General features: G+C 34.0%; 1 long non-coding RNA gene across 5 annotated transcripts in view; it reads left to right on the top strand.

Annotated features, from left to right (window-relative positions):
• LOC118014938 overlaps nt 1-22,832 on the top strand; it is a 48,339-nt gene that overhangs the window by 13,360 nt on the left and 12,147 nt on the right. Inside the window, exons 3-6 of one of the 5 annotated variants that reach the window (XR_004680423.1) lie at nt 10,560-10,635; nt 12,554-12,700; nt 13,179-13,269; nt 22,291-22,449. This is a non-coding gene — a long non-coding RNA (uncharacterized LOC118014938). Of the gene's footprint in view, nt 1-10,559; nt 10,675-12,553; nt 12,701-13,178; nt 13,270-22,290; nt 22,450-22,832 lie in introns of all 5 variants that reach the window. The other 4 variants (XR_004680424.1, XR_004680426.1, XR_004680425.1 and 1 more) reach the window with 4 other exon arrangements.

Here is a 22,832-nt window from a genome sequence, read left to right as displayed (position 1 = left end):
CTATACTTTTAGTGTTTTCAGTATAGATGTTCTTGGAAGGAGGAAATTTCTCTTTTTTAGCCAATAAAAATAAGACAGTGGAATTAAATGTAGTTTAAATGCTAAATTAAAAAAAAAATCAGTAAAAGGATGCCTTGCTTGTTTTCAGTAGAATGGATACCATCTCCATAGAGTTCATTCTTGACCTTACCTGAGTAAGTACTTTAACTTAAAGTATGAGATGCACCTAGAGGGGTAATACATTGAGCTTAATAGGAAGACAGTTAATAACCTTTTTTCATCCTCGTGCACTATCAATCATGGCTGTCACCAGTCTGCTGAATCAAAGCAAAAGTGTTCTTCACAGATGACTGATTAGAAACGCAAAATCACAAGATCCATCTTCATGGTCACTTTTATTATAGTCATTTTTAAACTGACAGCAACCTGCTCAGTTTCAGCACACTGGGCATCACAAATAGTGTCACTCAGTGCAGCTAAGCATGAGAAGAGGTTGGTTGGATTATACTTAAAAATAATTAGGCCCTCAACCCTTTGTGGAACCAAGAAAAAGGTATTACTCTTTCCATGCCCCCATTCCCTCCTCCCATACATAACTTGCTCTGATTCCATTGTATTGTGAGCTTACCATCTCTAAGGGAGGCAATGCAGAGTATAGTTTTTATCCTTGTTAATTATGTAGGAATTAGGGGATGAATATGTCCACCTGAGAGTTACTGATAACTTTTTGTCTACTGCTTTTTGTCAACATCATGACAAACAACAACATTGCTACCCTTATAGTTAAGTTAAATAGGGTTCTTTTTATATAGAAATAGGTTTTTAGACTAAAGATTTCAGGAATCTAGGTAGCTAGGTATTAGTGAGGAATTCTTGCTATAAGGAGCTCTTCTCAGTGGAAGACATTTAATAGCATCACCTGAATGCTGTAGCATTGGAATTGCTGAGGTTATAACTCTCCAGATACATAATCTTAAAGGTGGTCAAGATATTAACTACTAAGTAGCGATATAAATTCTCGATATGCAACCCCATATTTTCTCCTTTTCAGCCCTAGAGTATTGAAAAATGGCAAATTTGAAACACCAACAAGTAGATGTACATAAAAATCATTCAACTAGAGCATTTGAAACAGTTCTGTCTGAGTCAAAGGGTGAGGAACTTTATCTTTACTTAAAGTCTTGATCTTTATGCTACAAAGATGACCCTTTGATATTTCATGATATTTTCATGCATACCTTTACAATATTTTAAGATACTATAGGGTACTAATGATACAAATATTTACATGAGAAAAAATTTTAATAGAAACATTTTTAAATATGTTGTGATTCTTGTGCCCATTTTATAAGGTTCTTATTTCATATTCAGAAAGGAAAATCCAGTTGGGTTTAAATTTTAATTTAGTAAGTTTAACTTAAGTATCCTATTTTAAATTTCTATACAGTCATTGTTTTCTTTCATCCCAAATGTTCTTTTCTTGTTCACAGCAGAACACACACACATATAGAGAGAGGGAAAGGAGAGATAAAAAATTGTCAATGATATTTCTTTATATAACATAATACCTTCATATTCATTTTCAAACATGTTTAATATCTACCTTTAATACCGCTTTGTGAAGCTACCATTTTTTTTTCTCCAGCTCTCCCTCCACACACACATACACACACCCACCCACACATGCACATACACACACCTGTATTGCTTTGTTCTGGATTATAAGAATGCTTTTCTTTTCTGCACAAAATGCATAGATAGACAAGATACATATAGTGATATATCTGTACTTATACAGATTATATAATTGCACATATATAATGGAGTATCTGCATTTTCCACGGATATAATAGATGCATAAATGTACTCTCTATGTATATGAAGGTTAATATTAATTTCCTTAAATATTGTACTTTATATGTTTCTAGAGATATATGTATTGAAAATAAAGAAATTATGAAATATCCCAACTAACTATCCAGTTTGATTTTATCTTTTTTAGCTAAATTAAGCGCTCTTAGAATTTGGATAGATGTATGTGTTATTTGATGTTTCAAAATAGTTCCACCTTATAAAAATTGATAACAACAATACTCATTGATACATTGTTCAATATGTAAAATTAGTATTAAATGAAATGTTTACATCCTTTAAAAGCTGTATAATTACATAGATGACAATGTAAATCACCTCAACACGTTCATATTCAGTTTACTTTAACGGTAAAAATATAATTTCCCCTGACAAAATGTGTGTGTGTGCACACGCATGTGTGTATGGGTGCTTAGTTTGCGTATGTTTATACTTTTTAAAAAGATAATGTCCCATAAAATTCAATATTCTTGCTTTTAAAGCTAATTTTTAGTGTAAAGGATTCTTTCTGCCTAGGTACTACTAGCCAGAATATTTATGGAAGAGAGATTTATTTGAAATATCTGGACTTGGTGTGGGACTTTTTGCTGCAAAACTAATTTAGGGAGATGATATGCATGATAGTTGGCATCATCTTGGTAATCTATACAGGCAGTCACAATGGATCCAATATGAATTTCTAATATGTGTCATAAATAGGAGCATTTATAAGGCTTATAAAAACTATAGATCTAGAACCATGTTTTCCTCTATAGACAGGTCTTAATAAACTGAAGACATTTTTTTCCTTTATATTTTAAAAACTTAATCAAAACTACTTTTTTAAAAAACTGGTTTGTTTTGGAAGTTTGAAAATTTTATGTTTTGACATAATTTGAAAACAAAACTCACATTTTAAACTTCATGGATCATTTAAAAAGTTTTTTGGAAAAAAATCAGCATCTTAATTTATGTGAAATGTTTATCTGACGATTTTGTTGCTGGTAGTTTTAAAAACCTGTATTGTTTTGTGTGCGTTTGCTTTATTGAGAATGTTCTTATGTTTAAGTGACTATGTAAAATTGTATGGTTTTACATACAATTTTATTGAATATAAGAATATCATATGATAAATAGACTAACATGAAGCTCTTATAATTTAGTTGTTAGAGATACACTTAATACATAAAAACATTCATCAAAGAATATTTTGAACAACAACAAAAAGACTAATAATGTTTATATATTTCAGTTTGGGCTGGGATTTATATTTGTGCATTGAGTGTAACATATGCCAAATGCACACATATACACAATTACACCTAAATACTATCATGTCTAGATTATTGACTTCTTTAAATGGTAAAATGCTGTCACACACAAATATTGCAATTATCTTTGCCATGCCTGCATTTATGCAACCTGAATATGCAATTATGGCATTTCCCTCTTTCCTGGAGTATGATTTTCCCTCGGTACTGGAATTGTTCTTTGTTGAATCTTTGTGATAAAAAAAAAAAAGCTGTTATACGAGTGTCAGTTTGCAATAAATGTGTGAGAAGATGTACGGTCAGGATAGACTGGCCATCTCTTAGCGTGTCTTTTCTACCTGGGCTTCAGAGCTCTAGCTCCCAACTAATGATATTTGAAGAGAAAAGAAATGAAAGCAAAGGTCATATAAAAATCACCTTTAACATTTTATAGTAAAAAAAGAAAAAAAATTGAAATATTTATAATAATTTATCATGTAATTCTATTTTAATTGCTTTCCTATATTAATTTTCAAAATGCTGTTATTTGCTATCACTAGTTTAAAATTGTTATTTTGTTCAACTCCTGCTTTTTACTGACAAAAAAGGATATAGTTCTTAAAAATCACCAAAACTGAAATTATTATTTTCTCTACCATTCATATTCCCCAAAGCTTTCTGCCACTCAGCCACTAAAGCTGGAAGATGCATTTTATAACCAATAGACTATTTTGATCACTACGCTTTCTTCTTACCTTGAATTTCAGTTTGCAAAGAAATATGCAAATTGATTTAATGACAACTTTTCAAAATGCACTCCAAGATGTTAGTGATGTTTTCAAGTAAAAAATTTAAGATAGTATGATATAAAGATCCCTTTTTTGATAGCTAAAGCTTTTATATGTAAACCTTCACTTATGTATTACCCAACCACTGAAGAATTTTAATGTATTGCAGTTCATTTTGCAATATTTGCACAAACATTCAGAGTAGTATTATGTTGCTTTGTTATTTCATTATATTATATTTCACATATAGATTTTCATTTGAATTTTCCTGTTTTCAACATTTGGATATCATCTCATTAACTGTCATAAACCAGTAGTTTAAGGAGGAGTAATTCTGAAATGTAAACACTCCTTCCAGAATTTTACAGTATTGCTAAAGAAGAGAAAGAGGGGACTAACATTACTTTCCCCCAAACATTTCACTGTTATGATTATAAGAAAAGATCAGATGCTGTGGCAATTTTTTTCATATGTGATCTTTCTTTAGAATTATTTTCAAAGTCAACTGTCCTTAGACCTTATTTTCATCTCCAAAAAGCATTAAGTTTGCTTCTTTGTAAAATATTTCTTCATAACATATCTTAGTTTAATTCACTTCTAGCAAAAGAAACACCCAAACTCAATCTGGAGACCTCCTTCCAACATAATTTAGCTGGACCTTTTCTTAGTAAAGGTTTTCTGGTTTTCATTTTCACTTCATATTCTCAAATAAAAGATCCTTTGTTGTCTACCATTTGATTGGACTTAATGAAAAACACTCCATTTTAACTTAACAGTATTTCCTTTTGAATTTATTATATTTAAGAACACTGTCAAAAATCAAACATTTAATCTCAGGTTTTTATATTTCAAAATATATTACTATCACATGGCTCAGTGAGGTGATGTAAAAGTACACTGAAAAGATTTCAAAAAGGAAAGCAAAAGCGAAAAAACCCGGCTTCATTTTAATATGAAACTAAATACTATAGCTAATGTGCAGATTGGGTACGGCAGCTAACTGTAAAGACTAACCTGTGACAGGGTGCCAACAGCAGAATTGTGCAGTATTGACTAAATGAGCTTCACTGATTTGTATTGAGGCTAATATCTTCTTTAAACAATTCCGTGTAAATTGTGCGTATAAAGTCATTGGAAGCTATTTCTCAGGACAGCCTCGCTGGCTAGCTACCTGCTGGAGTGAGGAAGATAATCAATAGGAAGAAATAGAGCTGAGCATGAGCCTGGGAAGCTTCGGAGCAGTTAATGCTGATAAAAGTAGATGATGTCAATATTTGGGAATAGCACAACTCTAGGATAATAGACAAAAGAGAAGTGCATATGTTGTAGAGTGTTCAAACAGGGGCAAAATTAAAGCCTAAGTGGCAGATGATGCCCTGGGCTGCAAAAGACATTATTTATTACAGGTATTGTTAAATTTCTACTGAAATCCAAACAGAGCAAGACGTTATATGAAAAAAGGTACCTAACTTTTAGCAGAAGCTTAAATACCCATTTCCATTTCGATGGTCAATAGGTTTCTGCCAATGATTGGTATAGGATAAGACTGTCCTCCAAATGTTTGGCAGATATATATTTTTACATATGTAATACCGCATGTTCCATTAAGAAATTGCTTTTAATTCTCTAAGTTGATTCCAAGATATAAAAAAATAACATACACAAGATAAAATGAGAACAGGCTGTCAGTCAAATGGTGATGCCAAAGATACAAGCAAACCTAACTGTCTTTGCATATACTTGTGTGTTTATAGCAAGTACCTTATCTTCTAAAGGTAGTAGACTTATTGGAAGTGAGGTAATAATATATTTTTACTAATTTAATGCTGAAAATCAGTTTTCCTCTTGCTGTCAGGCAATGAAATTTTGTTCTTCTGTGCTGATCTTTCTGTTGATGTATTATGACATAGTCTGTCAACATGAACAGATATGTGAAAGGAGATTGGATGACTGAGACGTACAACCTGCATAGAACTCTTCTTGAATTTTAAACATGTTATCATGTTTGGGTACAACAAGTAAGGCTGTGCTTGCTTTAAAATGCTGTATTTTTATATAATTTAAGCCCAAGCAAAAAGAGGTGGACTATGACAAGCCTCTAAACCAGAAATGAGTGAGCCAAATCTAAACCACGTATTTCAGAACACCTTTTAAAGAGCTCTTCCACGTCCTAAGTTGATTCCTTGAAAACAAAAAACAAAAAACACCATTTGCAAAATATAAAAGTTTCTCGACAAAGAGGAGAAATCAATTTGCGCACGTGTGATTATCAAACGTAGCCATTTTCTCCCAAATTAAACAATTCCACAACTGTTACATGCTTTTATTGTCACAGATGTTTTTATTGTTTGGTCTCACATTTCTGGATTATATCAAGCCCATGATTCTGAGGTTAGGTAAAACAGCCACGCCTGATAGTTTTTACTTAAAACCAGGCTAACAAATGCTATTAGAAAAGGAAGCATATTGATCTAGCACTTAACATTTTAAACATTGTTTTTACCCATAAAAATACAGAAATAAATAAATTTCATCCCTGCTCTTCATTTTATGCTTTTATTTGGGGGAATAACTAGTTATTTTGAGAAGAATGTTTCATCTTTTCCAAATCACACATTGCAATGACTAATCCAAGATGTAGGATTACAATTAAAATCATTTCAAATTCCAAATATATAATCTTTGTAAGCTTTCTTACAAATAAAAATACTTGCTCAAAAAATGCTAGTAGTTGTCATATGTCCCATCTTTTATCTTAAATACAGAGAAATAAAAGACCTTCAGTCATTATTGAAGGCTTCATTTCAAATAAAGTATGAATTTTGATTTAGAGACACAGAAAAAAAACCCTTTAAGATCTATACTTCAACTAATTTGTTAATCTTGTGCCACTTTCAGCATTTGTCACACATATAGACCAGGAAATTGGCTCCATCTCATTCTAGCTCTGTATTGAATTAAAAACCTCTACTGCAAAGAAGAGCATGATGTGGGGAAAGAATAAATTTAGTTCTTTCTTTAGCAATGCACATATATTTCCATACATTTCACATCCTAAGGGAGCCTATGAATACATTCAATAAATACAAAACTATAAACTATAATTCCAGAAAAGGCAAAGGTTTACTTTTTTTCTGATGTTAATGTACCATTTAAGTTTGAAGACTGAAAATTAAATACTTTTATACATTTTATTTTACCTTTTTTTGACACCCTCACCGTTAGAAATAAATCTATAATAATGAATCTTAGTTGCTTCTTCCACTCGGATAACGTTAGCATGTTTAGATCAAAGCAAATTAAATATCAGTAGCGGCAAATTTTGAAAAAAAATGTTTTCTGCTATTTGAATCTATGTTTGCATTCAATTCACCAAAGCCCTCCTTGGGTAATCTAGTAGACATTATACACAAACCATATATGTGTATACATTAAAAGGAGTGTCCATTCCTATTTCATATTATAGACTAACAGAAAAGGTATTTTTCAATGAGGTGTGATAATAATGAGGTGTTTTTCAGCATGATAGGTGCATTTCTATTAAGATTTTGTGAAAATGAAATACGCCGCACAGGTGAAGGAGATTACTAACTCTTGGTATAGACTTGCTGTATGTGTAGTTCACTATGCTTTCAAGTATTCGAATCTGTGACTGCGTTCTGAGGAGACAGTGCAGTGTGGTAGATTTATGATGGCCTCACGGAAACAGAGTTAGCAAAGATTATGGCATACTTGTTTAGAAAAACGGTGAGCTGAAGGTTCCTGATTTACACTAACATATATCTAGATGAAACCATAGTTTGCAAATTGCCTTGAGGAGTCATCTTTTATTAAGTGTTTGATAGGTACCCAAATGTACATATCTATTTTAAAACATATCAAGAATGCTGATATTATATTTGCAAGGATTCTCTTTTATATATGTAGGTTAAAAATATTTTTACTTCTACATTTCTATTTTCTAAATAGCGTAAAAATTAATAACCAGTAAGAAAAATCATGTTAAGAAATACATTTCATAATATTTAAAAATTAGAAGGCCCAATAATGTGAAAAAAATGTAAAACTTCACAGTAAATCCGCCTATCAGAGGTTCAAAGTCTTTATAGCTTTTGTTTTTGCTGTTCTTTTTTTTAATATTTATCTTCTTATTCAAGGATAAAGAAATAACCTTTAAAGACTGTGCCTAAATTAGTCAGCTTACAACCTGTCACTCCCTGACTCCTTCCCGTTTTAAGTGTTTAACAAACGTGGTCTTCATTTGAAGGATGCGGCTGTTTCTCCCTTATTTTATTAGGCCAGTGAAGATACTCCTTCACTGAATTCAGAACTGAAATTGTGAGCTGATATGCTCATAGACTTTTTTCCTATGGGAAGTCTTATCTGTGTATGATCAGAAATGACAAAATGCATGACACAAACTTGTAATCATTCTGCTCTGTATTTCCAATTTCTGTGACTGCTATTCCTTGCTGTGCCCCCTTTATTTTTATAATAGTCCATAGTGTCACCATTCATATGTAGGAGAACCACATTTTCCCCCAAATTCCACAATACCAATTTGTATGCTCCTACTTAATCTGAGAAATAAGTGTTTGGGAAAAGATGAGTGGGTACACAATTAAACAGCTTTGAAATTGCTGGAATCACAGCTCCTTCCAAATCTTCATTCCGTTGGTTCCATTATCCTTGTATTTTACAGCTTAAGATCTTGGATGTTTAATGCTGGTATTGTGTAAAGTGGGTGTTCCTAGAAGTCACACTTATGAATTAATGTGTGCCCCCACTGCTTGAGGGCATAAAATTTCTCTAAGAGACAGCAGCTGACAGATTGGAGAAACTGGCTCAAAGTGTCAGGTAACTTTTAACTTCTAATGTTGAGTTTTGAAAGTATCTCTTGGGTCTCTGTTCTTAGAGATTTAGTAAGAACAAATGGAATGCACAGGAAGCACATATTTCCACTATTGGCCTAGCCTTTTTATCATAGCTCAGGATGCTTTAAAAAAATTGTGGTAAAAAATACATAACATGACATCTACCCTCTTAACAAATTTTAAGTATATAGTACACTACTCTTAACTATAGGCACAATATTGTACAACAGATCTCTAGAACTTTGTCATTTTACATAATTGAAGCTTTATACCCATTGAACAACTCCCATTTCCTTCTCCCCACCATGCCTCACCACCATTTTACTCTCTGTTTCTATGAGTTTAACTATTGAGGTGTCCCATGTAAGTGGAATCGTGGTATTTGTCCTTCTGTGACTGCCTTATTTCACTTAGCATATGTTCTCAAGGTGTATCAGGACACTCTTCTGTGTCTAATATTATCCTCCCCTTCCTTGGAGGGTCCCAGAGAAGGGGCTCAGTTGGAATGTTCCACATGAAATAAAACAGTTCATTTACTAAGAGATTGTAGAAGAGAGAAGGGAAGGGTCAGAAGAGGAAAACTGATTAATTCTTACAGGAAACAGGTACAGAGAGGTTGTTAGCCACCATTCTTGTCATTGTTGACTGTTGCTCACCATGTGGCAGGCATAGTGAGGAGTGCTTTATGGACATTGTCGTATCCACCTGCTCAGCTTCCCACTGAGGTAGGTCCTGTTATTAGCCCCACTTCACAGATGAAGGAAATCAACGCACAGAGAGATGAAGTAACTTGCCCCAGTCTACCAAGCAGATCAGCACTAGAGAAGGGATCCAGCCTTCACTTTGAGCAATTATGCTGCTTTCCTAGTAGTCGCTTGGTAAGCAAATGTTCTTTTCTTCGAATACAAAGGAGTAAAATAAAGTCTATATCAGTGAAGGAGAAAAAGCTCTTCATTCTCCTAAGAAATAAGAAGAAAGGGCTCTTGGCCAAAGTTAGCTGACTGTCTAGCTATTTTGTTCCGAAGAAGGATAAATGTAGAAGAGTTAGATACACAGTCCAGGGTGTGGATGTCAGAATGTGGGATGTGGCAGGTTTAATCTTTGAGGTTCTTTTCGGTGAGAGGATGTCTAGACCCCCACCACTCTGAGTGGCATAAATTCACTCACAGGTTCGTAAACGGTGCGCAAATTTAGTAAAATCCAAGTATTCCATATGAAAGTATCTGTTTCGAATGACACGTTTTGATAACATTAATGGGACTTATTTGTGGTGTGCTCCTTTCTGAAAATATTCTTTAGTTGTGGTTGTTGCATTTACATATCATTGTATGAGATCAAATATAAACCTATGGTACTGTGGGAGAATTTATTGTTTTTACGTCCTAGATCAGATTTAGTGCTTAACTTCTTATGCTCTCATTAATGATGGTTTTTATTATTTTTGTTGCATTCACTTTTATTCAAAAAGATATTCACTATAAAAATTGCTTGTTTTACTTACTCATAAAGGTTGCAGATTATATGAAAATTGGCCATACCCATCAAGCCAAATCCCATCACAGGTACATACTCCGTTGTAGTAACATAAGTATTTTGCTTCAATAAAAAACTACGGAATTTATTTATGTATAGAGAATGCTTCACAGATGGTAGGGGCTCATTAAATGTTAACTGGATAAATACATATTTGCTTTGATTAAAATCTTATTTAAAGGGGCCATAGGTCTTTGATCCCAACATTGGTCATTCAGATTGAGTAAGTTAAAAATCTGTTTTGTTTTGTTTTGTTTCCCTAGGGTGCTAAGAAGACCAGAATTAGGCCAATGCAGTTTGCTGGCACCTATCATGGTGGAAACAGAGAATGTCTGAGAGGTACACAATTATCACTAAACAAACGATAGAGCAAAGTAGGTAAGAGTGGAAACATTAGAATCAGGGAAAAAGGGGTTTGAATTCTAGCTCCGGCTGATAATGCGGTTGTGACCCTAGAGCAGTTATTAACCTCTTCAAAACAGTTTTCCTTTTGTATAAAATGTAGATTATAATAACAGAGAGAGACATCTCAAGTGATGGTTTTTAAATATTCTGTGAAATAGCACAGAGCCTGCCTCTGTGTAAGTCCTCAGCAACCATGATTACCATGATGAATATATAGGCTATTTTAATGTCTCTAAGTACATATTGGTTTGCTATTTGAAAAGTTCCGGTTTTGGCATGTTACACTAATGGATGATATTTCAAATCAATAACTTTTATTTTGAGGATTCTCTCAAGAATCAAAGGAGAAGCAAATCTGAGAGAAAAATTTGAAAAACAGAGATGTAATTCAGAATGTTATGATTGTACAAACTTGTTGAGTTCATAAACATTAAACTTTAATAATCTGGTTTTATATGTGGTAGAAATAAGTCTATAAACAAAATATAAAATTAAGTAGAATTTGCGTTTCATAATTGGCACGGGAGTCACATGAGATCCTGTCTCTATATTTAAGAAACCTATAGTCCAATGGGATTTTTACTTATTTTTTTTTAAGATTTTATTTATTTATTTGACAGAGAGAGAGACAACGAGAGAGGGAACACAAGCAGGGGGAGTGGGAGAGGGAGAAGCAGGCTTCCCGCTGGGCAGGGAGCCCGGTGCGGGGCTCGATCCCAGGACCCTGGGATCATGACCCGAGCGGAAGGCAGACGCTTAACTGACTGAGCCACCCAGGCACCCCCAATGGGATATTTATTGACCAAAATTATGATGTAAGAGCGGTAGGGGAAATAGTAATTCCATGAAACTAGTTTGAGAGTGTAAAGTCAGGCATTTAATTTACATCACAGACTACTGAGAATGCCACGCTTTTTTTTTTCAAACCTTTGAAAGCTCTGCATCTGTCACTATTGTGTATACACGCATGTGTGTGTGTACATGTGTGGGTTCATGAATGGGAAAACAAAACAAAAAAGTCCTCTTTTATGCCAACTCTCATTGCCTTGTTTGTAGGAAGAGACATAGTGTTTTCCTCTCTCACCCTTAAGTGAAGAGACCATTTCCCTGAAGGAACAATTAATTACGTGCGTGCATAAGCTGACGTGTAAGACTTCTGTAACGCAGTCATGGAAACAGCGAAATTGTTCATAAATAGCAAAATCTCTTCCACAGAAGAAGTTAATATTTATGATAAGTTTTCCACTTATTTTTTCAAATATTCTGCTTTCTTTCAAAGTCTGCTGGGCAGTGCGTACATAATTTCAGAAGAAAAAAAAAAGCAGAAATCTTTCCCTTTCACATTGACAGAAACAACAAATAGCCCATCTCTTCCTTGTCCTTTGACTTGGGTGACTTGTGCCCTCGTGTGTGACCACAAGACTCCCCTTCTGTTGACAGTTACAAGCCAAGGATAGTTGCTTTGGCGATCTGCGTACACAGTTCAGAGAAGCCAGGATGTTCAGGATGATTTGGGCTGCAAAAGTGTACCTGCATAGTGCTGGATACTTGGATGAAACAGAGAGAATGACCCCTAAATCTTCTACCATATCTCATTCATGAATGAAACGAACCTGATGAAAAATAAATTGAGGCTTCGCGTCTGCCTTCACCATATATCATTACTTAGGACTTTCAAAACTGCTAGAGACCAAAAAAATCTCGTACTAGTTTATTATTGTTGAAATTCGATAGAATTTTTATAGTCTATAAGCTGTCTTTAGTAAATTCTCTGAGAGCTATTCGGCATTGTTTTCTATTCTAATTTGGTATTCATGTTAAAAGCATGACTGACTGCCATCCGTTATCACAGGGGTCATCTGATGGAAACGTTGGTTCTTGAGCTTCATTCATTCTGATATTCTGTACGCCAAGACAGAAGGAAGCAGATAAATCTGTAGTGCCCACATCCTCACACTGAACGGTTGCTCTTTAAATGTAACTTCAGGATAGAATTAAGGTGGGATATTTTCTAAATCTATTGAACATCATTTGTTCCTAGCCCCAAAGCCCAAGATTAAAGTATGCATACATGCTAACAAGAGAAAGGAAAACAACTCACTGGAAGAAAAAGGAAGAACAGGAGCAAAGCTTTGTTAATCTTATTTAGTCTTTTCATTAGCAGATTTACTCAGTCAGTCATGTAATTAACATATCCTGGGTGCCCACAGGGTGCCTGAAATAGAGGCACTGTAGAACTGGGAGTACAGAGTGGGACCAGCCTGCAGTTCCTACCTATTAAGTAGAAGTGAGACGAACGTTTAATGCTGGTACAATGTGATGTACCAGGCAAAGTTTCCTAGAAGAGCTAAATTGAGTTGTAATTCGGTGTGTAGACATTGTGTCATAAGCATATTTCCATTGTACTGCAGACTTTCTATTAATTTTTACAGCTTAGATGTATTCTATCTTAACCATTCACTCTCTTCAACTTTTAGATTGTTTCTGAACTTTGGCTATTATGGAGAGCGTTATTATTTAAACCGTGGAAATTGGAAGATTGCCTCAACGTCCAATAATAAATAAATGGTGAAATAAATCATGGCATGAATATACAATAGAGGACTGTATAACATTAAAACGATTCTTGTCAACACTTTTTAATGATTTAAATGAAAAGGAAGAGCAAAAGCTGTATTATACACGCACATTTATATATTAAGATCTCCACAACATAAAATTTTGTACTTGTGCAAAGATATCAGGAAAATTTTACCAAGATTTTATTTAGGGTTAATTCTGTATGTGGGGTTATGAATGATTACTAGTGTTTGTTTGTTTGTTTGTTTGTTTGTTTGTATTCTCTACTTTTTAAAGTTTTAAGATTTATTTATTTATTTGTTTGTTTGTTTATTTAGAGTGTTCGCAATGGGGGAGGGGCAGAGGGAGATGGGAATAAGATTCCCCACTGCTCTGGGGGCTGCCTGGCTCTGGGCTGGGCTCTGGGCTGGGGCTCTGGGCTAGGACTCCATCTAACCACCCTAAGATCATGAAACCAAGAGTCCTTCACTTAACCAACTGAGCCACCCAAGGGCCCCTAAAGTTTTTCTCTAAAGATCATGTCTTATTTTAGAATCAGACTAAGCCCATATACTTACTATATGTTTTAAGAAATTTGATTTTGAAATACAAAGAGAATATTTTATAGTTTTGAAAGCTATTTCTAGTTTTTTCTCTGGATGATTTTTATCAACTTAAACAGGCACCAAGAATAGCAATAACACTAGCACTGAGTCAAAATAAAACGAAAAATAATACTTATTAAATCATAATAACTAAAAATACCTCATTGCTATTTTAATTTGCATTTCTTTACTAGAAAAAACCATGATTATTTTTCCCTGTTTGACTTCTAATTTCTAAAAGGTACTTCCTTTTGCCTAAATTCTATATAACATCCTTTGTCTTTCTCATTTTATTCCCTTAATAAGAATTCTTTATATAACATTAACATTTGATACAAATATTCTCCTTTGGCTCTGTTCTTTTTATTTTATGCTGTTTACTCTTCAGCAGTTTTAATGGCCAAATTGTTAATATTTTTATTTGTGATTTTATTTATAATTTCAAATTTTAAAAGTTTTTACCTCTCTAGAGTTAAATAAGTATTAAATTATTTTTGTTTAGTTTTGAAGTTGTTTGGCTAGTGTTCTGTAGTTTTTAATTAAACAGTGTAAATTAACATTTATAGAGTATTGTTTGCTATATTGGCCTACATCTTTTCAAATACTAATAGATGGCCCCAACAACATTATTTTCATTTTTATGATGCTCCCTTTAATTATATATGTATATTCACATGCATATAAACCTATATAGTTATATATACAGATTGTGTGTATTAATATGTGTACATAGTGTTATTCTTTTTCTTAAAGATTTTTTATTTATTCATTTGAGAGAGAGAGAGAGAGAAAGCATGAGCGGGGGGGAGGAACAGAGGGAGAGCAAGTCCCCCAAGTTGGGCTCCCTCCCAGGACCCTGGGATCCTGAGCCTAAGGCAGACGCTTAACCTAACTGACTGAGCCACCCAGGTGCCCCTATAGTGTTATTCTTGAATTTATTATTTTATTCTTTTAGTTTCACATCTGTCTAGAAGTTTGTGCATCAGTCTAAAATACACACTGTTTTATTAGACTTGCTTTAATCTTAATGAATTGTAATAGTTTATATGTTTGTATACACTCATTACTCCCCTTTTCATACATCTTAAAATATTCCCTTTATTTTTCTAAATTAATTTTCCTACTAATTTCTGTCATACTTCAAGAAAAAAAATCCCCAAATTTAGGGTTATTTAAGATTAAGAATTATATTAAATGTACAAATTAATTTAGAAAAATTGAATAACAAATAATTATGGATAACTTGATAATTTATTTGAACACAACTGAATTTTCTGGCTCATAGCAAAAAAGGAATGATAATCCCTGCAGAGGAATGGATGGAAACATAATTCCCCAAACACCTGTATCTTGACCTTTTCCCTCATGAGGCTCTGAGAAGCAAGAACCCTCCACAAAGACACCGAAATTTACCATCTCTGTGTTGCTAATGGTTACAAATAAATTCTGCAGATGGGAGTAGTTCCCCCCAAACATTAAAATATTTAAACAATTAAAGATTGCTCAGGTTAATAGACATCTTGAGGAGAAGACATTAAAACTAAAAGTCCTTCTTATCTCATGACCAATAATGACTTGTCAGATTTCTTAACACCTGAGATTTCAAAAGAAGGGTGCTGATCAGAAAGGAACTATTAATTATGGGCCACAGGTCAGATGAGGGAAGAATAGATCTAATCTGTATCATAAATTTAGAACTTCAAAGAGTCTGAGGGACTCAGAGTGTCTGTGGAGAGAAGCCTGTGGAAGAGTTGTAAGCAGGCACCGTCTCTCTATTGCAATGTGTGGGGGCCACATGCATGCAGGGTAGGTGCTTATATTTGAGCCATATCAGTTCATGCCTTGATTCCCCATTTTCTCTTTATCTCAGTTAAGATCTCTGCTATATGGTGCCCCATATCTTAGACCCTTCCACATCTTGAGTCCATCTTGTTGGAGGCATGATTATTGGTAGCTTTCTTCATGTCATTTGTTATACCATACATATACTTTGTGCCAAGCACTGGGTTGCATATTTCACATATGCTATTCTATTTACTCCTCAGAAAAAATCTGAAGAGTATATAGCATTCTGGATTCCTACCTAATTTCTACTAGTACTCTTGTTTCCCATCTCCCTCAGGATTTTCAGTTTTACTGTCTGTGGACAACTTTCCAGGTGATCTCTATAGCTCCACTGAACCTCAGAATCTTCATTCCTTCATTAGATTCCACCTGCTAGTATTGCCAATGAACTGACCCAATGAGTTTTGGATAAACTTGTGCTCTCTCCATGATTAACATTTGGATCTAGGTCAGGTTTATCTTATCCCTCTCAGATCTGTTCATAGTTTGTTGTCTTGTCTTGTCTGTCTATCCATTAGTCCAACTATCTATTTGATACATCAACAAGGATAAACAGAAGAATTCTAATCCTGATGCTTTCAAAGACCCATAAGGAGACAGTTCTTAAACTCAGTGTTGATACTAACATTGAAAAATCTTACCCCTTTCTAGTGTTCATAGGTGGAGATTCTTGATCAAAATGATTACTAGTCAAGTGCATGTCTATTGTTCCTATATACTTATGGATTTAGCCTGATACAGTTTCAATACATTACAATGTACTATAGGTTCTCAGAAGATAATCATTGATGGATGTTACAGATGGAAAGACATTTAGGAGGGAGTAGGAGAAAACTAAACTGCAGGAAAAAGAGTGCTAGACTTTGAGTAGGATCCATGATTCAATTTTTGACTATGCTCTATATTAGCTGAGTGTCTGGGAAAGTTTTTTCAACCTTTTGAGTCTTTGTTTCTTTGTGTATAAAACATAGGTTATATTATTAACTTATTCATAAGATCCACAAAATTCTATATAGAAAAGACTATGAATTCAGGCACAGAATAGGAGATTAAATATCAGAAAATAGATGGTACATTCAATGGGACAATTAATGAAATATTTTTAAAAAAAGATTTTATTTATTTATTTGTCAGAAAGAGAGACAGCACAAGCAGGGGGAATGTCAGGCAGAGGGAGAAACAGTCAGAGGAAGAAGCAGGCTTCCTGCTCAGGGACTCGATCCCGAGACCTGGGGTCATGACCTGAGCCAAAGGCAGATGCTTAACTGACTGAGCCACCCAGGCATCCCCAACAAATGAAATTTATTGGAAGAATTCATTTACAAAGTACAGACAGATTTAAGAGAAACTGACAAGAAGGGAGCTGTTACTTAGGTCAGAAAGAGCAAGGAGATTCAGGAGTTACTGGAGCATAGAAAAAGAGTTCTACCTTTAGGAGAAGGCTGCCTTATAGGAATCCTGGCTCGGGCAGAGTAAGCAGCAACTACAAGCTCTTACTTCATGCCAGTACCATTACCTAAATACAATTGTAAGACTGACGGATTGGAGCCCAATTGATTCAGACCTTAAAGGCCAGCTTCCTGGGCCAATGAGAGAGTAGAGAAGGATGGAAATTGGATCTGAAGGGGCAAAAAGACTAACAGAATGCTCAAGAAATTTTTGTTGAATAAACAAATGATTGAATCTGAATCCTTATTATCATTCCAAAGACAGAACAGTATGCCATAGACTGAAAATCTGATGTTAAAATGGAGAAAATATAGATGGGAGAAGATAATAAAGGAAAGACACTAATTTGTTAAGGGTTGAAAATAATGGATAAATTGAAATCAATGCAAAAAAAAGTCAAAAAGAAAAGAGGACAAAAAAAGACTTTGAATAAAAGCAAATGTATTATAATAACAATAATAAAAAGAAATTAAGTATGAACCTTAAAATGAATATATCATACTATACTGTACTATACTATACTAGTAAACTTGTTATTGAGATTAGTTAAGACATGATTTTTAAAATTTTATTATTATTTTTTTAACACTTGAAATTTTATTCGAAGTTGTTAATAATTGAACAAATAAAAATAACACATGAGAAATATAGTTCATTTTTCACATGTAACATTGCTGAAGGTTAACAGTTCTAAATATTGAGATTTGAAAAATAGATGCATTTTAATTGGGAAAAAGATCAAAATGCTTATTATCACCACATTAATTTTTTCTGTTGTGCTGTCAGTCTTTTTCTAATTTATTTTGCAGAAAATCTTTTTTATGTTTTGAATACTAGTACTTGTTGGTTACAAAGGTTGTGTTGGGGAGGAATAAATTTATTTTACCCTTCAAGATTCTTTTGGCTTGTCTTAGAATTAAATTGACATGAGACAGATTTACAGGAGAAAATTGGATTTAATTACATACATATGTGGAATCCACATAAAACATGAGAGATTCCAAAGACAGGTAAAATGAGGTATACATGTTATTCTAGACTGAAAAGAAGGGGGTAGGGGTCTGGGGCTACAAAAGGAAGGAAGACAATTCATAGAAAGAATGGAAAGAGTAAATGTTTGATAAACAAATATTTGCTGGGCCATCTAGAAACAATGGGATGTAGAGGACTTTGATCAAACAGGTCTTGCTAGGTTCCTGTCTACCATACCTAGTTCATATTATACTATGGTTAATTATGGTGATAACTTCCTTCCTGGAACAGGTTTTCCAACTAAATCCTTTTAGGCAGTTAGCACAGAGGCAAAAAAGAAAAACTTTTTGACTCTTCTCTTTCTACAGAAGTCTACAGTTATTTTCTCCCAACAGAAAAATAGCATTGGGCGCCTGGGTGGCTCAGTTGGTTGGGCGACTGCCTTCAGCTCAGGTCATGATCCTGGAGTCCCGGGATCGAGTCCCACATCGGGCTCCCTGCTCAGTGGGGGGTCTGCTTCTCCCTCTGCCCTCTTCCCTCTCGTGCTCTCTGTCTCTCATTCTCTCTCTCTCAAATAAATAAATAAAATCTTTAAAAAAAAAAAAAGAAAAATAGCATTTACAATGATTAAATTTGAATGGTTATTAAATATATGCAAAAGTGTTCAATCTCTTTATTATTAAGAAGAGGAAGTAAATTTAGACCACAATGAGATAGCACTATCTACTCAGTATATGGGTGGCCAGTTTGAAAACAATATCAAATATTGACAAAGATATAGAGCAAGAAAAAGACTCTTGGAGTCCTGATGGGTATATTATTTGATAAGACCATTTTGAAGTTCAGCTTTATCTAATAAATTTAATGATTTTTTTTAATTTAAAGATTTTATTTATTCATTTGAGACAGAGAGATATAGAGGGAGAGAGTGCATGAGCAGGGGGAGAGGCAAAGGGAGAGGGAGTTGCAGACTTCCCACTGAGCGGCGAGCCCAACCTGGGGCACGAGGAGCCCAATGTGGGGCTTGAGTTGGGGCTCGACGTGGGGCTTGAGCCCAGGACCCCAAGATCATGACCTGACACTTAACTATCTGAACAACCCAGGCACCCTGTAAGGCATGATTTAACTTTTAAGCTTAAAGTAACTCAAAGTAGAATGTTGTTTATTGTGCTGTTAGCTAGAAAGCATAGTCTACATTCTACATTTATATAGTCTTCAAAATTAGAGCAAAATTTTGAGTTAGAATTTGGGACCTAAATCAGTTTGCATTTGGTGCACATATACTTGGTGTAGCACCCAAATGAGATAGATATCCACATTGTTGTAGAATGTAGGTTGAGGTAGTTCAGTGTTCTAGGATGCTTGCAAATAGGGCTTCATCTGTCATTAATTAATTTAATTACTACTAACTTTTATATACAAACCAATCATTGACTACACAAGATCTCATGGATACCAAATTTGCATTTAACAACATATTTTCCAAAACAGCAAACATATTTTAGATATGTGGTAGAGGTTTTATTCTAATGACAATGGAAATTTCATTTTATTTCATGTTTAACTGAGAATTATGCTTCAATGGTGATTTTTTTTAAGTTACTCATTTAATTTTCTTCCTTTTGTGGTAAGCTGATTTTTCCTAGTATTATCAAAATTAAAGCTACCAGAACTTAGCATAAAAGTCAAAGAATACTTTAAATTCCAGAAAGATATTATTTTGTAACTTAAATTCAGTTTTGCCTGGTTTTGGCATGGTATCCAAATAATGTAGGGGTCTATGTTGTTGCTAAATATTAGCTCAGTTTTCTAGAATGGATCCAAAATGAAGGCAGCTTATATTTCACAAGAATTTGTGAGAATTTATAGAACTAAGGGTGCCTGGGTGGCTCAGTTGGTTAAGCGGCTGCCTTTGGCTCAGGTCATGATCTCTGAGTCAGGTTCACTGCTCGGTGGGGAGCCTGCTTCTCCATCTCCCTCTATCCGCGGCTCATCCTCTCTCTCTCACTCTCTCTATATCTCAAATAAATAAATAAAATCTTAAAAAAAAGAATTTATAGAACTAACTGCTAATAAGCATCAAGATATTTTTTTGAAAACTCTTAAAAATCATCAACAAAAAAGAAATTATAAAAATGTTGGTAATTGTTTAGAGAAATTTATCTGGACAAAAAACAAAGAAGTTAGCTGTCATAAAGGAGGGCTGTATACCTTTATTTTAAAAGACTTAGGTTACCTGCCATTGAGTGGGCTGAAGAAAAAACATAATTTTCTTTTCCAATAGTCAAAATTCCTATTTCCTATTTCATTATTTCATAATTCACTATCTATAGTTATATGTCAGTATTTATCAACATGGAAAAATTTTCATTGTTTCTTCATGGCAGATATGATCATTTTTAAAAAACCAAGTTAACAACATTCCCAATAGATAGAAATAATTGGCTTCAAACTTATAATAAAATTGGTTAAATTAAGTGGTCCATGAATACAATTGAATTACCTTTTAGTATGAAGATTAAGCAAAAGTGTGTGAATCATAAGATAACCTATGATGCAATTTCTGATTATATTCTGTCAAAAGAGATAGTGTTTACAAAGAAATGTGAATTTTCATGAATCAATGCATCATAAAAATCTAAAGATTGTGCTTTCCCAATTTTAAGAATCATGTATGACTAAATTAACAAAGGCACCATTTCTCAGGATAAAAGATGTCATTTAAAAGGAAGTGTGGGGTAATCACTATTTATAGGTATAGGTTATCTACTTTATTTATTTATTTACACCTTTAACAAATGTAGCTTTTTTTTAATGCAAACTAACTCTGGTGTCAAATTTAGATATCAGCTGAATAAATATCTCCAGAGAGGTATTAGGGAACATGATTAGCAGGAAGTTCAGCTACCAGAAGAAAATGCGGGAAGTAGGTGGTGGGGGAACAGAAATACGCTTTGAACCAATGAAAGAACTTGACAGATGTTTTCTGTTTCTCTGATTAACCAAAGGTAACCTGCAAAATTTTCACTAAGAGAAAATTGTTGATGGAATTTTTAGTTAAAGGAAAATTACGGTGCATTTTGACTTCTACTTAACATTCTCACTGAGTAGGTCTAAATATTTCAATGGATTGAGTCACCTGAAGTCCACACAAGTATTTCCTAATGGGGGAGATCTCTGATCTAGAGATCCATGTGGATGTGTTATGAATTGCATAAAATCTTATGCAGATTTTGACACACTTTTATATATACACAAAGAGAAATAAAAATGTGTACTCTGATGATATGACGCCTACAATCATCTTCGAACACTTGCCTCTACCTAAGAGCAAATATAATCATACTAGAGAGATTTTACTGATTGTTTTAACCCAGAGGATCTGATCAATATCAGAAGTGAGCCCTATTTTCCTTGCCTCACAGACTTTTTCCTATTTCTCTGATATAAATTAATTCCAGCATTTTGGTAGTGGTTGGTGGGGGGCTGGGGGTGGAGTGGAGATGTTTTATTTTTCGTGGGAAACAAAGTATGTGGTTGCCGACTCTATTTGACAACATCTCTGTATGGATGGCGGGGATAATTATCTGACGTATGGACTTCAGCAAGTGTTTCCTTAATTGTCCACCCAGCTGGTACTCTCAGAATTTTCCCAGCTTTTGTGGTTTTGATCAGATAAAAAATGAAAATACCACGGGAGAGGAATTGCAAAGCAGTCAGTTGCTAAAATGCTGGTTCCACAGTTTCAGTACATATCAATACTTAGCAAGGAGAATAGGGGAACTGAGAAATTTTCTATAAGCTAATAAGAGTAATAAGAACTGGGTCTTAGACAAGGATCTGAGTAGGTGGCAGCACTTCAGTGACGAGAGCACCGCAAACCAATATGAGGCACGTGCAATGGAAGGAAGAGAAAGAAAACAAGAAACAAACAAACAAAATCTGTGTATGTTAACCTTAAAGGTGGTGGTGAAAATGTTTAGGTTCTAAATATAGTCTAAATATTGAGCAAACATTTGAAAGCTTTTATTTTGAGATTGAAAAATTAATTTCTGCAGTTTATGTGTTTGTTGTAATAAGACAATATTTACATTCCACTTAGAAAATAAACCAAAGGCAGATATCGTTTTGTCTTATGCTCTTTTCATTCTATTCACAGCAACAAAACGATACCATCATTTTTATGTGACTCATATGCAAAACAAAATTCACTCATGTGTGTGGTCTACTGATCGGAAATAAAATCAGATACTTCACTTCTAACTTCATCAAGCAAAAGAAAAATCAGTGTGGTTCCAAGAAGAGATGAACTCAATTGGTAAGGAAATATTTGTTTTACAATTTTTAGAAAAAATTATCAATAGCATCCTGTAAAAAAATGTCAAATGCAGAGCATATTCTTTATTTTTAATTTTAAATTATATTATTATTTTAATAAAACCATAACTGGCACATGAAGGAACACATTCCAGTTTTGGAAAGATGCAATTTCATGAATATTGAAATTTCCTTCTGTGTACATAAAAATAAATTTCAGGTGTCACTGAAAAACATCACCTCTTAATATTTTGAGCTCTGCATTAGTAAGCTGTCAACTTCTTGAACACCAGAAAGGTACTTTGGTTATGCTTTCATGAACTTACTTGATCATATTGGCTTTATTTTTGTACATAGGTACAGTTTTACTTCACTTGTTCTGTT

The sequence above is a fragment of the Mirounga leonina genome, unplaced genomic scaffold (assembly GCF_011800145.1).
Source record: "Mirounga leonina isolate KUSES-001 unplaced genomic scaffold, KU_Mleo_1.0 Mir_165, whole genome shotgun sequence".
Taxonomy (NCBI): Eukaryota; Metazoa; Chordata; class Mammalia; order Carnivora; family Phocidae; genus Mirounga; species Mirounga leonina.
This window is presented reverse-complemented; position numbering and strand designations above follow the sequence as displayed.